This window comes from Ammospiza caudacuta, chromosome Z, assembly GCF_027887145.1.
Source record: "Ammospiza caudacuta isolate bAmmCau1 chromosome Z, bAmmCau1.pri, whole genome shotgun sequence".
Taxonomy (NCBI): domain Eukaryota; kingdom Metazoa; phylum Chordata; class Aves; order Passeriformes; family Passerellidae; genus Ammospiza; species Ammospiza caudacuta.
This window is the reverse complement of record NC_080632.1, coordinates 29037851-29057692: the sequence shown is the minus strand read 5'-3', so window position 1 is coordinate 29057692 and position 19842 is coordinate 29037851.

The window sequence follows — 19842 nt, the reverse complement described above, 5'->3', positions numbered from 1 at the left end:
TCTTCCTTGTCAAATGTTATAATTAAAAAATGAAGCAAAACAAAATTCTACGGAGAGAAGCATTCTCACAGACTTAATATGCTGTGTAATACAATTCTTAAGCATTTAATGTGACTTACATAAATTATACCATTTTACTTTGTACAGACACTGCCAGAGTTGAATGCCACTGTCCTGTTCTCTGTAGAGTGTATGCAAATGGTATCAGTCTTAATTGCAGAAATGTTAGCTGCTATTACAGATTCTTCATTTTGTCTCCTTGTAACAAGCCTGGTCTCCTTTATCTAGCCTTTTCTATCTTAACATTTATTTCCTTAATCTCAGTTCTGTCTCCCATTAATGAGAATATAATTGTCCCTTTAAAATGAATTGAAGTACTTAACAAGTTGTAGCACTTCCCTGAAGTTTTATGCAATGCACATGGCTGTCTATGCTTATGGAACAAGATATTGCTTTGTCTTGGGGTTTAGCTGTTATTTTCTTTTCTTTGATTTCTTTGCAGTCAGCAACTCTGAATTAGTTTATGCTTAAAGTGTTATTCTCTGCTCATTGCAAAAAAGAGGAATGCACAAAGTCTTAGGGGAAATAAATCTCAGAATACTGAGATCAACTGCCCTTCCATCCTCCTCATATTCAGCTCTCTTGTCAGCAATCCCAGGGCAATCAAAACAAATTGATCTAAGTATCAGTAGTTACATATTACCTGGACAAACAATAACTTCACTGTATGTTTGTTCAAAATTTTAAGATCTATTCTCATTTTCAATGTATGTCCTAATTTGTGAGAGTAGAGACATAAAATAAGGAAATTAAATATGTGATTGCTCAGGAAGAAGTTTGTGAAGAAATTATACAACTGTGTAGATGACCGTGCCAGTGTTGTAATCTAAACATTGTGTGGTTGTCAGTTTGGGTGTAAAAACCTCTCTAATTTTTTACAAGATATAGGGGTTCCTTACTTCCATAGAAAGTGCAATTAAAATTAATTACATTAACAGGGGTGAAAAGGTGCTCCGAGTAACAGAGATATTTTTCTTCGAGAAATAAGAAATAGTGAATTTACATTATTAAGCATTAAATAAAGTAGAAATTATTATATTTCTGTATTTTGTATTCTATATAAAAAGACATTCATTCATTCATTTACAATCCCATTTTCATCTACCTGCCATGGAAAAAAGGAAAGGGGAGAATAAAATCTGAGATTTTTTTTCAGTGCTATTACAGCGGATGAGAAGCAAAAAAATTAGGTGGTGTTTAAAATGCCTCAAAAATTGAATAATAGTGTGAAACAATCTCAAACATTGAAAAAGAGTTTTGATCCTGTTATTTTGTCTGTCCTGCTTGAGATACCAAAACTGAATTTGAAAAATATAATTGAATTGTAGTCTCCAAAAGTTGAAGAGATGAATCATAACATTTGAAATTATGGTGACGATGTCCAATGTGAATGACCACGATTTGGTGTTGACACTACAGAGTCAAGAAATGAGATAAGAAAGAAAATACATTATTTTGTTTTTTACTTTTAAAAGCTTCTGGTTTAGAATAATGTCTTAGTTCTTTTCCAAAGAGCAATTTTTTTGGGGGTTCCTTACAGCATATTATTTCTGAAAAAACCTTTATCATATATTAGCTAGAATTCTGCTTAAAGTGAGAAGAAATTACCTAATCAGTAAAGTATTTTATGGGTTTTTCTCTACACCTTTCATATTAAATTGATTCAATAGATTTAAAATATTTAATAATTTTTAAATTTCTTTTTTTTTAAATCTGGGGTTCAGAGTGAGTCCACAGTGTTACTGCACAAGATGAGAAAGGAAGTGTCAGGTAGATTTTGCAGAAGTGGGCAGTGAACTTAAATCATCCTCTTCCTTAAATATATGGCTCTGGAAAATGAGTTTTTCACAAAAGACAACAGCTATGAAACATTGTTCCCAGCTAAAGTGTTTGAGAATGTGAATGAAAAATAATTAGAAAACAGTTATTAATAAATCAAATTTGTTTTCTTTTGGTGATTCCTTTGTATTAATAATATTTAAGTCATAAGGGAAGGAGAAATCCTCTTACAGTATTTTCCAAGACAGAATTCTACAGAGATCTATTTCCTTTAGCAGGGATCCATTATCTAAAAAGAGGTTTTTGCCCTAGAGTATTTATTAATTTACTGAAACCCTTAGATGAAGCTCATCAGTTTCAGAGGTACTTTGTGACAAAATTTGTGGTATTTCAAAACATACATGTATGAATTTATTTAAAGTGCAATGTTTCAAAAAGATAATTAATCCTATTATGATATATCATTAGGATACAATTCCTCTGTAGAAAGTAATATGAATTGCTAAAACTATCTATTTTAAAGTTTCTAAAATGAAAAGAGCTTGCCTGAGGGTAAAAATCTGTGTGGTTTTTAGTAATATCTAGTTATTAATCTATGTATGAGTAACTGATTTCTAAAAATTAATGCAGGAGCTAATATAAACTATCTATGCTACATTCTAAATATGAAGATAATGAGATGGAATCTTGTCTCATACATTTGCATAATACTGGGCTTTAACAATTAATAGCTTTGGTCAGATATTTGCTGACTAAGTATTCTAACAGATCGTTCAAATATTAATAAGTACATTTTACCAGGAATGGTGTCTTGGAACCAAATTCCTTTACATTGAGAGGTTTTCATAATTTAAGAATAGTTCTGTTCATAACGGTGTTCTTTGCATCTTTCTGATGAGGAACAACAAATGTAATCCTTTTTTAATGTTAATTTAATTAAGTAATAATCTGTTGCTGACAGGGAAGAAATCACCTAGGAAACAGGGCAGCGTATTTCTCAGGGGACAGGAGTGTAGCACTAAATGTGTTCAATTTCTGCTGCTTTCTAGGTATTAATGATTAGTGGGGCAAGCCCTGTTTTCACCCCTCACCAGAGTGACATCACATACAAAGCTTAAGCGAACCAAGTTATATATCCAAGGAGAATGATGCCTCTTTTAACTATTTTATTAAAATATATATTCTTTCTTTTTATTTTCTTCCCCTCTCCTATCACCCCAGAAGAAGATATAAATGTAGATAATACTTCTCAAATACTTTGTTGTAGCCCAGTACATGGCTGACTTTATAGGACTCAAGTTTTCCCTGGATGTGATTTCTTTCTTTCTTTCTTTCTTTTTTTTCAGCCAGACATCACTGATACTAGCTGAAGTAGCAAGTTCAAAGTACACTATAATTGCACTTGTTATGTTGAGAGGCCACCTTAGGAGTCAGGGAGAAAGGAGAAACCTGTGGTGTTTGGCTGAATCTTTCTCCCTTTCTGACAGCCTCTGGCTACGATGTCAGACATTTTCCTGATTCACCCTGTCACTATCAGTTACTGGGGAAGGTAGAATGGACTGGGGAAAGTTGCTAGGTTCAGGGGAATTTTTGGTACCAGACTTTGATCTAGAGAAGCAAACTCATAGTGAGGTAGACTCCAAAGGAAAATTTTAGACCAAGTCACAGAATTGTTGAGGTAGACCTTTGGATATCACATAGTCCAAATGCTCTGCAGAAGCAGGTTTACCTATACCAGGTTGCTAGGGATCAGATCCAAGTGGGTTTGGAATATATCCAAAGAAGAAGACTGCAACCTCTCTGAACAACTTATTCCAGTGCTCTGTTAACTTTGAAATGAAGAAGGTTTTCTTCATACTTAGATGGAGCTTCCTTTCAGTTTGTGATCATCTCTTGTTCTGTGGCTGGGCACTACCAAAAAGTCTGGTCCCATCTTATCTTGAAACCCACTTTTGAGTTTAATGTTAGAATTTTTGAGGTTGGAAAAGGCTTTTATGATCCTGGAGCCAAATTACTAACCAAGCACTGCCAAACTGACCACTAAACCATGTCCCTGTGTGCCACATCTACGTGGCTTTTTAAAACCTCTAGGCATGTTGATTCCACTTCCATGGGCAGCCTGTTGCAGTGCTTGACAATCATTTAGGTGAAGAAATATTTCCTAATATGCAGTCTATGCCTTCCTGGTGCAACTTGAGGCCATTTCCTCTCATCTGTCATTGCTTGCAGAAAAGACACTGTCCCCACCTGGCAACACTCTCCTTCAGGTGGTGGTGAAGAGTGATAATGTCTCCTCAGACCCTCCTTTTCTCCCGGCTAATGACCCCCAGCTCTCTCAGCTGCTTCTTACAGGACTTGTACTCCAGACCCTTCAGCAGCTCCACTGTCCTTCTCTGGACACACTCCAGCACCTGAATATCTTTCTTGCCATGAGGATCCCAAAACTGAGCACAGTTTGGCCAAGTGTGGCCTCACCAGTGCGAAGTTCAGGGGGACAGACAGTGCCGTGGTCCTGCTGGCCACATTGTTTCTGATACAAGATGGGATGCCACTGGCTCCTTGGCCACCTGGACACAGCTGGCTCATCTTCAGCCACTATTGATCAGCACCCCTAGGTCCTTTTCTGCTGAGCAGCTTTTCAGCATTTCTGTCCCCAGCCTGCAGCACTACCTGGGGCTGTTGTGACCCGGGGGCAGGATCCTGTACTTCACCTCATGGAACCTTGGCCCATTGATCCAGCTTGTCCATGTCCTTTTGTGGAGCTTTCTGTGGAGCAGACCAATGTTCCCACCCAGCTTGGTGTCATCTGCAGACTTACTGAGAGTGCACTTAAAAGAGATGCAAAGCAGGACTGGTGTCAATACTTAGCTCTGGGAAACCCCACTAGTGACCAACCACCAACTGGATGCAGATCTACTCACCAACACTTTCTGGTCCCAGCCATCCAGACAGATTTTTGTTTAGTGAAAGGTGTACCAGTCCAAGCCATGAGCAGTCAGGATCTGCAGGACAATGTAGTAGAAAATGGTGTAAATGGTTTCACTAAAATCTGTAGACAAGATTCATACCCCTTTCCTGATCCGCTGTGTGCATCAGCTTTGCATAGAGGGAGATAAGGTTGGTTGGGTTGGTCACAAACCAATGTTGGCTGGGTCTGACCCCCTGAGTCTCATGCACGTGCCACTAAAGATGATGTGTTCCTTGACCTACCCCAGCACAGAAGGCAGGCTGACAGGCCTGTAGCTCCTTCTGTGTGGAGCTCTGTCCAATAGCTCAGCCCTCAAGCTGTGTTCGTGCGTTGGGCAATTTTTTCCTATGTCCATGATCCTACATTTGACTTTATAGAACTTCATTAGGTTCCCAACTCTTAAGTCTCTTCAAATGTCCATGAATGACAACACAGATTTCTGATGTATCAATCAGTCCTCCACAGAAGCAAGGAAAGTATGGAAATAAAGTATAATCAGGAATGAGCACCATGAGGGTGTTATGACCTATGTGACTCACAGGCACCGTAAATTGCACAGGTGTGACACGGCCATGGAGTGGCAGTGGACCATTGTTGAGCCTCAGGGACCACAGTGTTCCTTTGAGGGGCATGAGTAAGGTGTACTAGTAGTGTTATGCAGACATGGCTATTTCTAGCCATGTGATCAATATGTAATACGCAGTTTGATGGTCATATAAATACGAGATTTTTTTATTTGTCTTGTAGGATCAGAAAGGTTTGTCATTCCAAATATAGGGTTTTTATTTTTTTTTTTTTTTGGTTTTTTATTTTTGGGGTTTTTTTTGGTTTTTTTTTTTTTTTTTTATTTGAAGGGGAAATCAAGAGGATTTCTTGCCTTGGATTATGTATTTTCCTTGCTGTGTGGCCTAATGTAATGTAGATTTGCTTTAATGGTTCATTTTTTTGGTTGTTACTTTTTACCATTTTTTTAAGGGGCAGGAATGGCTTTATTGTAGACATTACCACCTTTATTTCTCAAATGGATTGATAAATAAATCAGAAGATTTTTTTAAAAAAATTGTTTAGGAGAGAGGATCAGAACTTCAGAATAGTAACAGAGAAAGGCTTTGTTAGTTACAATCACTTCAAGCAGAACGCTGAATAGATACCTCTATCAATTCAGGTCAGCTGGCTCCTGGGTCACTGCAGCAATTTACTGCTTCTTCCTCTGACAGGTAGGCAGATTTTGGCTCAGATTTTTCCAGATGTAGCAACTGTACTCTCTTCTCTGCTCCTTTTCGATTGTAACAGCTAATTTCTATTCTCTTTTATTACCTTTCACTCTAAAGGATCTTGTAATGTTGCAGTTTAGATTTAGTGTTGCTCTCTGGAAAGAATTCAACAACCTTTAGGCTTTAAACTGTGATGGAAAATACCATTACTGAATGATTTAAAATCAATGAGGTTTACTACAGAGCATTAACTTGTGCAGTACAAACAAGAGGTTATATAAGAAGTCTCTGTAATATTAATTTTGCAATAAAGTAATGACTGGGAAATGTGTATCATCCAGATAAATCTAATCAGTTGGTCAACCTGTTTTAATACAGACACCCAAATACACATTTCTAGAGCTTTGAAAAATAGTATTTTTTTCAGTGTTGGGTGACTGTTGATAATCTGTAACCAGAAAGGAACATTTTCATTCCAAATCACCAATATGTAGCAAAAACTATTCCATATGTGTTTCTTTCAGATCTGTTGCATTTTTATTTCCCCCAACAAAGGGGAACTTTAGTAAATTGGTGTAGTTATTATATTTTTAGGGTGACACCAAGGAATAAAGTTTAAAATATTTTTGTTCTGACGATCAGCAACATACTGATCTGGAAACATAAGTCCAGAGGACATCAACAATGCTTGGGGATCTAAATCTTGAAAACAGAAGAAAAGAATGAATTAATTGAATTAATTAATTTTCAGCTTGTAACAGAAGCAGTTGAAAAAAAAATCCTGCAAACAGTTTTAAAAATTATAAAAGCATGCTTCTAAGGGAGTGGAGGTAATCTGTTCTCCTTGTCCAGTCTAGATAAGACAAGAAGTAATTGGCTTAACTTCCAGCAAGGGAGATTTAGGTTAGACATTAGGAAAAATGTTCTAATAGAAAGGACTTGTAAGCATTGCAATAGTTTACCTGTGGATGCTATTGAATGTTCATTCCTGAAGGTTTTTCAGGAGGAGGTATGCTGTCATGAATGTTACTGGTATTTTACCGTCCTAGTCCTGTGCCAAGACCACTGGCTAAACGACCTTTCAGGGCTCTTTGCTGTTCTTTGACTTTAATATTTCAATTGCTATAAGCTTCTGGCTGAGCTGAAAGCAGTTTTAGCAGAAAGAATCCTTATCATAATTGTAAGTTTCCTTGATCCGGTCTAAATCTGCATCTTGAAGTGGAAGAAGGATTAGAGGAACAGAGCAACAGTAAGTACCAGTAAGTAAGTGACTGGGCAGTATATCAGGTTAAAAGACTTTGTTGGTGAGCAAAGTGAGTTACAGGGTAGGGCAACATGTCTAGGTATATTACAAACTCTGTAAAGAAAATATCCCATGCTTTTGTAGAAACTATATTATTTTTGTGAAAGTAGTGGATGGCTCTGAGGGGAGTTCAATGCTACATTTACTTTGTGACTTCCAATTTAGAATAACATAAAGAGCATTAATGCAAATTTTCTTAAAGCTGGTTACTGCTAAGGAATTTGCTTTAATATTCTACTCTTCTTCTCTGGTCCCTGTTATCAGTTCTGAAATTGCTATGTTTCAAGAAAACAGAAGCTGAGAAAGACAGTGAGGCAGAATGTTTTTTGGCAAGATATTTATCCTGACATTTATCCCTTCATGTCAGTTCCTGGTCGTGAAGGGATTTGTTTAAAAACAAATTATCATTTTTTTAATCATAGCTTTGCCATATATGAGGACGACACTTTCCATGCACTAATTGCAAACCAACCTTGCAGTGCTGTATCTGCTAATGCCACGACAGCTCTAGCTTGTTCTGCTTCTCCAGGGCTTTGATGCTAACACTCAAACTCTGCAAGCATTAACCAATTTATGTCAAAACTGTGCATAATCAGAGTTAAACCACTGCTGAGGGCTAGAATTGCAGTAGAGTCAAGCAGTATGCCATGTACCACTGTAATACTAACAGCTAGATTCTCTATCAGAGCTCTGTAGTGAGACCACAGCTCATTTCTATTTTATTATAAAACATTTCAGTTTTCTAGACTTCCAGTGGCAGCATCATGTGCATATATTTTGAAGTTAAATAGTTCCTGCTAGTTTTGTTTTCCTCAGCTGCATAATGTATGGACATTAAAGAGGAAAAAGGAATGGAAAGGCAAATATCAACTCTGTCCTCTAAAGAGGTAGAATTACACAAGATTCAAACATTCATTGAATTCTTTAAACAGTCCTGGTGTTTTAGTGAGATGCACGGAAGTTGAGGTGGAAGACGGGACAGAAATGAAGAATCAAGAAAAATTTTTGTCTTCAGGCCTACTGTATGAGTGGGTAAATACCATGAGACTGACAAATCCTTACAGAAGTACAACCTCATGTAAGTTTCTCAGGACTTAAAAAACCTCTATATTGGAACACATATTTAAGTATCTTTGTATATTGGGTAGAATTATTTTTTATTATGTGTTCCACAGTAGGCTTTTTGGCAGCAGTAAGGTGGGTGATTTCTTTCTTTCTTTCTTTCTTTCTTTCTTTCTTTCTTTCTTTCTTTCTTTCTTTCTTTCTTTCTTTCTTTCTTTCTTTCTTTCTTTCTTTCTTTCTTTCTTTCTTTCTTTCTTTCTTTCTTTTCTTTCTTTCTTTCTTTCTTTCTTTCTTTCTTTCTTTCTTTCTTTCTTTCTTTCTTTCTTTCTCTTTCTTTCTTTCTTTCTTTCTTTCTTTCTTTCTTTCTTTCTTTCTTTCTTTCTTTCTTTCTTTCTTTCTCTCTTTCTCTCTTTCTCTCTTTCTCTCTTTCTCTCTTTCTTCTCTCTCTCTTTCTTTCTCTCTTTCTCTCTTTCTCTTGCTCTCTCTCTTTCTTTCTTTTCTTTCTCTCTTTCTCTTCTTTCTCCTCTTTCTCTCTTTCTCTCTTTTGTCTCTCTCTCTCACCCCATCCCCCTCTTTCTTTCTCTTTCTCTCTTTCTCTCTCAAATTTAAAACTACCTCTTTATATTTCTTGAATGGCTCACATACTGCTGTGTTCCTTCAAGGGTAGAACTCACTTTTTTTTGGTACAGATTAACCTGAGATGCAACTGGTGTTACTTAATGTACTTTATACTGTCTTTCTAAACTGTCTTTTTAATTGAAAATCATAATGGAAAACAACAGGAAATTAAGGCCATGAAATTCTTATTTCTACATAAACTGAAGATATAAGGAATTGAGAATGGTGTATCTAAATGTATAAATCCTAAACATCAATTTAGAATGATAATATTTTTTCCAATTCCCCCTGAAAAGGACCAAGACATTTTTTTTTATTACTGCTCTTTTGCAAGTCATTAGCAAAAACAAAACTGTAAGAATTGTTTTTCTAAGCAATGAAGATGACTGCAGACTCTCTGATGGAATAATAACATTGCAGTTAATATAGGATTATACTTAAAATTTGTTTCTACAAATTCTTTAAAAATAAAAAATTAATCATAATGTGGTGTATAATTAGAACTAGTTATTTTCATTTTTTCATATATATCAATTATTCTTATTGCCTTTAATGGGTTTTAATATTACCCTCCAGTTAGCTTCAGTGTTTATTTAATAGAACAGTTATGATGGATAAAATTACCTATATATAGCTAAAACTATGATGGTATTTTAAGTATTAAAAGAACTTCTTAATTGATCAATGTTTCTTTCAGTAAGAGGTCCTTTCTACATTTGGATTGTGTGTCTCTTAAAATTTTCCCTTCTCATAAACACTTGCTTTGTTTCAGGATAGTAAAAGTACTGTAGCTTTTGAGTCTTCACTTATTACCACAGGTGCTTAGTTGATATTTTTGTTGATGCTAAATGCTGATATTGTTTACTGCTTCTGCCTAATACTTGATGAAGCATGAACTGCTCCAAGGTTGCTCAAACAGGATGAAAGTAGAAAACCAAATATTTATATCTCATGATAGGTATTAGGGCTTTCCAGCTTTTTAGTACTAGACTACAAACACTTGAGTGCCAAACAGTATGCTACTGCTCAGTGTGCAGGACAGCTGCTTGATGAGTCACAGAGTCACTAAGTAAGGCTGGAGGGACCATGGTGGGTCATCTGCTCCAGCAGGGTCATCCTAGAGCACATTCCACAGGATTGTATCCAGATGGTTGTTGAACATCTCCAGTAAGGACACCCCAGCAACGTCTCTGGGCAAGCTGTGCCAATACACAGTCGCCTGTACAGTAAAGAAATTATTGCTCGTGCTCAGGTGGAACTTCTGTACATCTGTTTGTGCCTGCTGCCTCTTGTCTATTTCTTGGCACCACCAAGCAGAGCCTGGATCCACCCTCTTGACACCTCTCCCTTCAGATCCGGGCATTGATGAAGTCTCCTCAGTCGTCTTTTCTCAAGGCTGAACAGGCCTGGCTTCCTCAGCCTTTCAGTAAGACAGAAGTTACTTCTTAATCACCTTTGTGTTCCTCTACTGGGCTTGCTCCAGAAGCTCCATGTCCCTCCTTTACTGTGAACCCCAGAACTGGACACAGCACTCCAGAACCAGGCTTTTCAACCTGCTGTCAATGCTTTTCCTAATTCATTCCAATATTCCATTGGCCTTCCTGGCCTATTACAGCGACCTGAGTGGGTCGCTGAGGGTGAGAGAGACGGTGAATCTTGTTTCTTGAATCAGAAGGCTTGATTTATTAATATATGATATAATACATTATAATTATACTAAATAGAATATAGAGAGAGGTTTGCAGAGCTGCTAGCTAAGCTAAGAATAGATAGAAAAGAACCCCAAACAAAGTTGTGTCCAGGGACTCAGTCGCCTCACTTGCCCTGGTGATTGGCCCTTAATTATAAACATAGGAAATGAGCCAATCAAGGTGTCCCTGTTGCATTCCACAGCAGCTGATAATAATTGTTTATCTTCTCTTCGGGGGCCTCTGGCCTCCCGAAGACGCAGAAATCCGAAAGAAAGGATTTCTGTGGAGAAATGTCTGCGACACTGGCCACAAGGGCAAACTGCTGGCTCATGCACAGACAATTGAAGGACTGGAAAAAGGAGCTCTCTCAGGTTCCTTCAAAGCCAGACTACTTTATCATTCAATGGATTCTTTCCCAATGTCAACATAGTGAAAAATTCAAATTCTATAATGGGTTAATAGAGAAAAGTATAAATTACTTTTTTTTTTAGGTGAAAAAATAATCAAATTCATTGGTTAGTTAGGTTTTATTAGATTAATACCCAAATTGTTGTATAATTGATTAAAAAAAAGGAAGATGTAGTCTTGATTTTTTTTCTTGCCGTGGTTCATACAGCTAACTGGGGTAGTGTCTGAACTTTCTACAAACTCCCACTGTTACGTACCATGTATTCTTGATCTACTGTGATTTGTACATTTAAGCATAGAAGAAATATTGTATAGGATTGAAGCCTAGGCTATTATTATCTGATTTAAAGTAAATCTTTGTTCTGTGATTTGAGAGGTAATTTGAAATGTGTCAAACAAATAATTCTTCCAAATAAGGTTGTGTTTCTTTAGTTTTAGGACCTGAAAGATAAGATGTATGATTATCTTATTTGTTGAGATAAAATGATACAATTATGGATTGTGTTGGCCTTTGTGTCTCATGAAAAATAGCAATACACTTCTTCATGTGAGGAAACTTATTACAAAATAGTTTTACTCCTCAGCTGTACAATATACTACAGATGTTTTATATTAGCATGTAGTAACAGGAATCTGTTTAATGCAATCACAGCTTGGTTTTTTTATGCTTTTGGCTAAGATTTTAGTCAAAATCTTAGTCAAAAGCTGAATACGGACTGCCCACAGTAATGATTGATGTTTCTGTTCAGTTATTATCTGAAAATAGATTCCCTGTGCAAACAATAGATTCCCAAAATGGAAAAAATATCTACAGCTGAACCCACAATCTAACCACACTGGGGATTTCTTATCCCTCTATTTCTGCAGAATATGCCAGAAATTTAATTCAAGTATAACCAAGAACTTGTATGTCTCTCTTGATTATCTTTCTTTATAAATCATTAAACATTCATAATTATTATTCAATTTCCTAATAATTTATTGATAACAATATATAATTTATTAATATTACTTATTTTTATGAAACATCCTTTATTGGCATACATCTTGGAACAAAAATAAGGCTAAATAATTAACTAAATGTGTGGCAAATATTAAATAATACATATTAAGGTAAAACCAGCTTTGTTATATATTTTAAATATCTCTTCTTTAAAAATTTTAGTCTCAATTGAGGTCCCTCACTACTCTTGTCTTTTTACAGAGAAGATTGTTATGTGAAACAATTACAATCTACCCTGGGAATTCAGAAATCTACAAAACTAATTTTTATGTCTTCTCTTGTTAATACCTCATAAAGTTCATAAGGAAACAGTGGTGAAATTTATTTAAGTAATTCCCACATATTTTTCAGTGAAATTCTCTGTGTCTTATTTTAAGGTCTACCATATAAAGGCAATTCCACAATATATCTGTGTAACTTAGAACAGAATTTGCCTAGGTAGTAACTGGTAATTTTCTGGTTTCCTTGGGGTTTTTTGGCCCTTTTTGTTGTTATTGTTTATTTTATTTTTTCTCTCCCCAGGTTCTATTAAATCTACTGTTTTTTTTAAGAGATGTTACAATGCACATGCTAAGTGATGTGTTGCAGGAAAACAACATTAAATGCATCAGCAGTAGGTGAAAGGAGATATGAAAAAAGCTGATAGTAACTGTTAGAGCACCCCTAGAACCCAAAATTAAGCACTACTATGTGACAGGTGCATGCACTACTATGTGAAAGGAATGTGGCATGGTTTCTAGGAAATATTAACAAAATTGCTATACCTTTGAGAAAATATTGCAGTTTTGTGGTGGCAGCAGTGAAAGTTTAGCCTGAACGTCTACCCTAATTATTAAAAACTGGTGAAAAGCAGACAGTACCACAGTATTCAATCTGGCCAAAATATTAGCCTCCAGTGTTGGCTCTGCAGTCAGACTGCAGACTCCAGCCTTTAGAGAAATTGGGTAGGGACTTTGTTGCACTAGCTTATCATTCCTGGAGACCTTCACAGAGTGAACTCCCAAGTGTAAGAACTACATGAAGAGTTTTGTGAAGTTCATGCAGGCAAAATTTAACTTTACATTAGGAAATCCATATCCAGTTCAAAATCTATGACAACTGCACATGAGAAGCTAGGTCCATCCAATGTAGCCATTCCCGGAGAATTAATTTCTCTGAAGCTGTTTCTTTATGCTTTCTTGTGCTCGATTTAAGGAATGTGTAATTTACTTGAAGACAACTACTTAGTTCTCTGAGTCTGGTCTGTCAGGCATGATGATTTTCACTGATAAGGAGCTCAGTTTCTTATTTTTCTGAAGTGATGAAAATCCATTTTCCTGCCCACGTGGCTTCTTCATAAGTGCACATTCTGCATTTTTCACAACTATCTGCATATTCTTTTTTTCAGTCTTCAATTCCTGATTTGATAATTTCCTCTGTTCTTTTGTGATAAAGGCAACACACAACTTCTAACAACTTGGTTGTCATTGTTAATATATACAGCCTTCTTTTCTTTTTTATATTCTTAATCCAAACAATTCTCTTTCTCTCCAGCATTAAACATAGAAAGCTGAGAGCCATTTTTCAAAAAATTGAGGTATTTCCTAATTTTCATGTCATCTGAGATTTAACTGTATTAATTTTTAAGAAACAGAAGCTTTGTACAAATGTTTATTTAAAGGAACGTGTTATTTCTTCCAAAGGTTAAGAGAAGCTTTATATATCCATTAATTTACTTAGAGCACATTCTAAGCAACCGGTAGTACAAAAGTAAGCAATAATTATTATGCTGTTTGATTGATTTTTTTTAATGTAAATACTTTGCTGTTTTATTTTCGAGGAAACCACTTTTGGCAGGCAGAACTTTAAATAATTTTTGACATTTTAAGTGAAAGTATATTGTTTATTACTTGATTATTCAGACTTGGCTGGTAATGCTAAGTATATCTAGGTAGAAACAGCATCAGCCCTTGTATCTACTTGAAGAGTAGAAATCTATGACCTATTAATTACTTCTTCAAGTAATTCTGAGAACACATAAGAAAGACACTCTCCCAGATAGAATAATACCTCCAGATATCCAGGGGTTTTCAGTGATACACATAATTAAGAAATGAAAAATCTGTAACTTCAAAATGTAATCTATAATGCATAATCAGCATAAATAAAATTACTTTTATGGACTTCCATATGAGTTAGTGATTCTAAGACTGAGAAAAAAGAATAGAGCTAGAAAAAAGAGACTAAATTTTCAAGTATAGAAATAAAATTTTTATTCTTTTCCAGAAGTTATACTGACATCATCATTTTTTTAAAGATTATGGAGCTAAAATAAATATTTTTTAAAAAGGAACAGTCTTTTCTAAAATTATTTTTAGTTATGTACTTACTTTTAGAAAAGTGAAAACCAAATTATGCTCAGTTAAATAAATAAGAACACTTTATTGATCAACAACAGTGATCAAAAATTTTTAAAACCACATTTTTCATAGATTTACATGCTAAGTTTTACTTCAGGGATTCACAAATATATATGTGTTTGACCACGTGGTGCGTATTAAGAACAAAATTGTAATTTATTCCCAGGAAGTTCTTTAGTAGGTATAAGAGTGGATTCCTCTATATGGATGTTGAATTACACACTTCAGGAAGACTTCTGTAAAAAAGCAGAATAATGCTATCTTTTTAAATTAGAAAGTAATTAATAAAAATAAAAAATGTTAATTATTTAAAGAAAAAAGTGAGAAAGAATAGTGAAGGGGATACATTGCTATTTATAATCTTTATTTATATTTATAGATTAATTACTGTATAATTTGAATTACATATGTGTGCTTTCTTTTCTAGCTCAGAAATCACACAATGAAAATTAAGTGCTGTTTATATAGAACTGACATTTTCATTGCGTGAAATGAATCAACAGGCTACAGAAATTTTTAGTATTTAGAAAATTAAAATGACCTATTGAATTTGGAATAAGGTCCATAAGATTTTCATTGTGCTTTTTGTTGCTGCAACATACTTTGAGTTTATGATGTGAATGTTCTAAACTAAAATAATGTGAAACCTAAAGGCTCACTGAAGATGTGACAGTAAAAGTTATACCTCAAGTTACTAACTATCATTCTGGTCTTGTGATTTTAGTTTTATTTTCTAATTCTTGTTGGCACATTTATTAAAGAAGTAATAAATGGATGACTAATTTGGTGTCTCAACTCAAAGCACTACAATCAATTCAGACCTTAAAATGAATATTTAAAAACTTGAGAAATATTTTGGGTATGAATTCAGTCTGAATGGTATGTATTTGTGTATGAATGGTTTTAATTATATCCACTTTTCAATATCTTCTCTTAAAAATCTCACATATTAAATGTGTGAAATTTGAACCATAATCAGTTTTTTCCTTCTCTACTAATTATGCTCAAATTTCCTTTGTAAAAGAAGAAACTATAAATATATGCAATTATTTCAACAGACTTCTTTATTTTTAAATAATAATTTCAACTTTTTTTCTATTACCAGCTTTAATTTTAACTTTTAACTTTTATGCAAATACCAAGATGATGATGATGGTGATGCAAAGGCTTGCTTTAAAAGACAGACAAAAAGTCCCAGCAAGCAATAAAAAATAAGATTTTGTAACATCATAAGTGCTACAGAGTTTAAATACAATTAGAAAGTTAGAAAAGATTGAACCAAATTTCTCGGAAATTTTGTTTAAGAGTTCCCTGAACACCTGCTAAAAAATGTTAATCTGATCAGGTTTCTAAAAGAAGAAATAGAAATGTATGTCTCTTACAAAAGTTGCAGTCAGCTTATTGCAGTCAGCTTACCATACAGAGAAGCTTCTCGAAAACACCAACTCAAACAAAGTAAAGGAAAGTTATGAGGACAATTAATGAAAATCCTACTCTGCTAGTTTTTCAGCCAAACTAGATTTTAACAAAGCTAAAGATTCATTTTTCTCTTTTAGAATGTTTTGCTTAAAGATTGTGTTGGAAAAAAAACACAGTAAATTTCAGCTTAGATATTACCATTTGCAGATTTTCATTTTCTTGCAAATAACTCTTAGTGGAGTGTAGTATAAGACCTAGGTGAGTTCACAGATGCTGGCTGGTGGGCACGACCATGTGAGAAGATTTTGCTGTTGACACATAACTCAAAATATAGAATCAAAGTAGCGAGATAAGAGGGTTAAAAAAAAAAAAGGAGGGAAGGTTTTTGAGAGGTTTTGTTGTCAGAGAAAGTTCAATTAAAAACTTAATTTCTATACATAATAAGGGAAGTAATAAAATTTAAAATAATTTCTTAAAAGTATTTAAAAGGAAAAGAAAGGTTTTGATTATAAGCAAAATAAATGTGCATACTGACATTTTCACAGAAATAGAATTAGAAGATACATTAGAGATAGAAACAGTTGTCTGAAGTGAAAATAGCTGTAGAACCTTACCTAACATGTTCAAAACCCAGCAGCTAGAAGACCAGATACAAAAAACCTCAAGAATAATAAGTGCTCCCAATAGTGAACTCTACCCTAGTAAAGGTCAGTGGCGATGCTAGAGTCACGGTATGATGATGACTGATGAAAATGCCCATAAAATTATTTCAGCAGTTTTCTTTTTCGGTAAAATAAATGCTTTTGCCAGAAATATTTATATTCTTCTTGCTCTCCACAGGTTAGGTGTACATCTTCAGCGATATAATTTCATTCTCTTAGAAGATATACACAGACTTTAAGACAATATAAACCCCTTTTAAAAAAATGCTGCTTTCATTGGTTTGTTTTTCCTCATTTTGTTAATTTAATATCTCATCCAACCCTTTAAAATTTTGAATTCCTTTATTTTATCATATTTTCTTTTATTTGTTGTATATTTGTTTCCTTTTTTATTTTCTTATGTCTCTTTGAATCTGTTTTTCTTTTAATTAATTCTTCTTTACCAATTTATCATTATTGTGAGAGAGAAAAAGGAGAGGGCGAATATAGAGAACAAACACACCCTATTGTTTTCTCACATTTATTCTTTTCCTCATTGTGTTTCTCATTGGTTTTAAGATTATCCTAATATCTCCCTTTTTTTCCTTGTATTTTTTTCTTTTCCCTCCCTTTTCCTCAGCAGCTCTGAAATTTGCTCTGGTGGTGTACTGTATGAAATGTGTTGCTTTCACTTTGACCTTGTCATTTCAAGCTGCACAATGGAATTCATTATCTGTTAGGCAGACAAAAACTGATGTCTGAGACAAGTGAAGGAGGATATTGAACAACTTACATTGTTTCTGTATACTCCATAAAAGTTTTCCGAAGCCGTTTAGCTACCTTTGTTGTAGTTTTTGTTTGTTTATTTGTTTTGAGAAACAGAAGTATTAGTAATATGATTCTTCTATAAGAAGCTTATAGTGGAAAAACAAGAAAAAATGGCAGCTCCTGAACAAGCCTTCTAGAAAGTGACCTTCCCTTGGTCTTTAATATGTCATAGCCCTACTCACTTATTATAAGTTATCTTCTAGCCATTCTCACTATACTGCTTTTTTCCCCTTTTTCCTTCTTTATTTGTTTCCCTCATTGTCCTGTTGTTCTTTTTCTATTATTTTCAGTGTATTGTCTCTTTTAGGTGCCTTCTCTGGCTAATCAGGTCACTGCAATGTCTGCTGGTATTCTTCAAAATTTCTGTCCTTTCACAAGTTTCACGAATCTTCTTATTTTTTTTTCCTTTTTTTTCCCCAGAAAATATTTTTCTTCTGCTTAAAAATCTCACGATACAAACAAACAAACAAACAAACAAACAAACAAACCCAAAACAAAACAAAAAACCCCTTGGGAATAATATTCCTCCAAGGAATTAATATTATACAATAGTCTATCACATTACACAGATGCCTTAGTAGTTTAAGTTATTTAAGGAATTTTTCATTGTTTACAATTTCTGGTGCAACTTCGGTTGTTTTAATTCAAATTCTTCTGTAAAAAATGGGATTCAAAACACAGCTGTCTAAGGTTGGGTGAAAAAGGATAAATTCATCTGTAAAACATCTTGCAATCTGTAAAACAAATTTTTAAGATGTTATGCTTTGTGTACATTTTATTTGAATTAGCATTCTAGAATCAAACTCCTAATCATTTTTCTGATTATCTTTTTTTTCATAAATTACTGATTTCATTTCTACTTAAGGCTGCCAGACACGTTATTCATCTGACGTAAGAGAAAGGTAATGCATCCATGAAGAGAAATGTTGAGAAGTGGTACATGTGAGAGATTTTGAAACAAGCCAAGTTATTACAAAAATTACCTGTCTTCCCGGCAAAGATACTGTTAAAGACTTCAATTAAATATGCAGCTTTTGACAATATTACCGTAATATGTTGAACAACTGTTGCACTTTAACCTATTTTGAGAACATCTCTGTACCTCTATCAAAATGTCAGTTTTACATATTCATTTGCACAGCAAGCAGAAAGAGACAGAAGTGTACTTGAGAGATTGTATGCTACAAAATTGATTAAATTTGCCTGGATTTAGATTTTATTTTTTTATATCGCAGTGCAACATGGTTAATTATAGAGCCACTATGCTGGGACCAACAGAGGGACAGAAATGAAAGCTGGAGTGAAAATAAAATAAAATATTGTAAATACTTACACCAGTGTTTTCTTATCCTGCTTCTACTGTTGCTCGGGTTATGTGATTTATGGCTGGTACCTGCTCCACTGTGAAGCATGGCAGCTTGAACTGTCCTGGTGTTTCCCAAAACAGGTAACTATTTTTAAGATAAGTCCTTTTTAAGAAGGACTACTGCTTCTTCACCACAATTCATCCTTATATCAGCCAGTTTTGAATGAAGTGGCTAGTGAAGCATCACAATACCTGCAGCTCAGCCTTGTATAATTAGAAATCACTGCAGCTTAGTTTAGGTTTTGTACAGGGATTGTTTTAAAATAGCAAGTTACAGACCCCTATGTATGTTGTTCACAACTTGCCTTCAACCATAGGCATATCAATGAAATTGCCAAAATAGTAGCAAAATATTTTTACAGTCCACTTATGGATATTGTATGTACTATTTAAAACTTAGAGATGTACTCCTGGGATGTATGGTGTAACTTGAATAAATGTGAGTGTTAAGGACTCATTTTAATTGTAATCATTACCATTCTTGAATGAGCTGAGCAACGCACTCTTGATCCCATCTGATACATGCCATGAGTACCCTGATAATGAATAATTAGTCTATGAAAATCCCAGATTATTTCTCCTTGGTATTCTTAAGAAAATGATTATGTAATGGGAATGGAAGGGAAGAATCCTATGGTGATTTTAGACACCGTTGAACTTAAACAGGATTATAAACTATAAACTTGAACAGGGGATTTTTTTTTCATTCTGAGTTTTATCAGTATTTCAGTGATTGGATACACAGATGAAATTAAATGAATGCATTACGCCCTTAGCAGGCAGGGGAAATAACACGTTCTGAAGAAAGGTGGCTACCTTCTAGATATTACGTTGAAAACTGCAAAAAATTTGCCCTATATACAGTTTTAGAACATATTTAGTTTGAATGATTTAATATGTATGAGATGAAAAACTAACAACATTCAAGTAAAGTTTTCTTGAGCAAAGTCTTGAAGCAACTTTAAGATCCTCTTTCAATTTTTGGTGCAGTATACTAGATTTAAAGCAAATATTCTGAATTGAGAGATACTCATACGAATTTTAAAGCAGAAGACGAGAACAACTGGTTCTGCAGAAAATTGT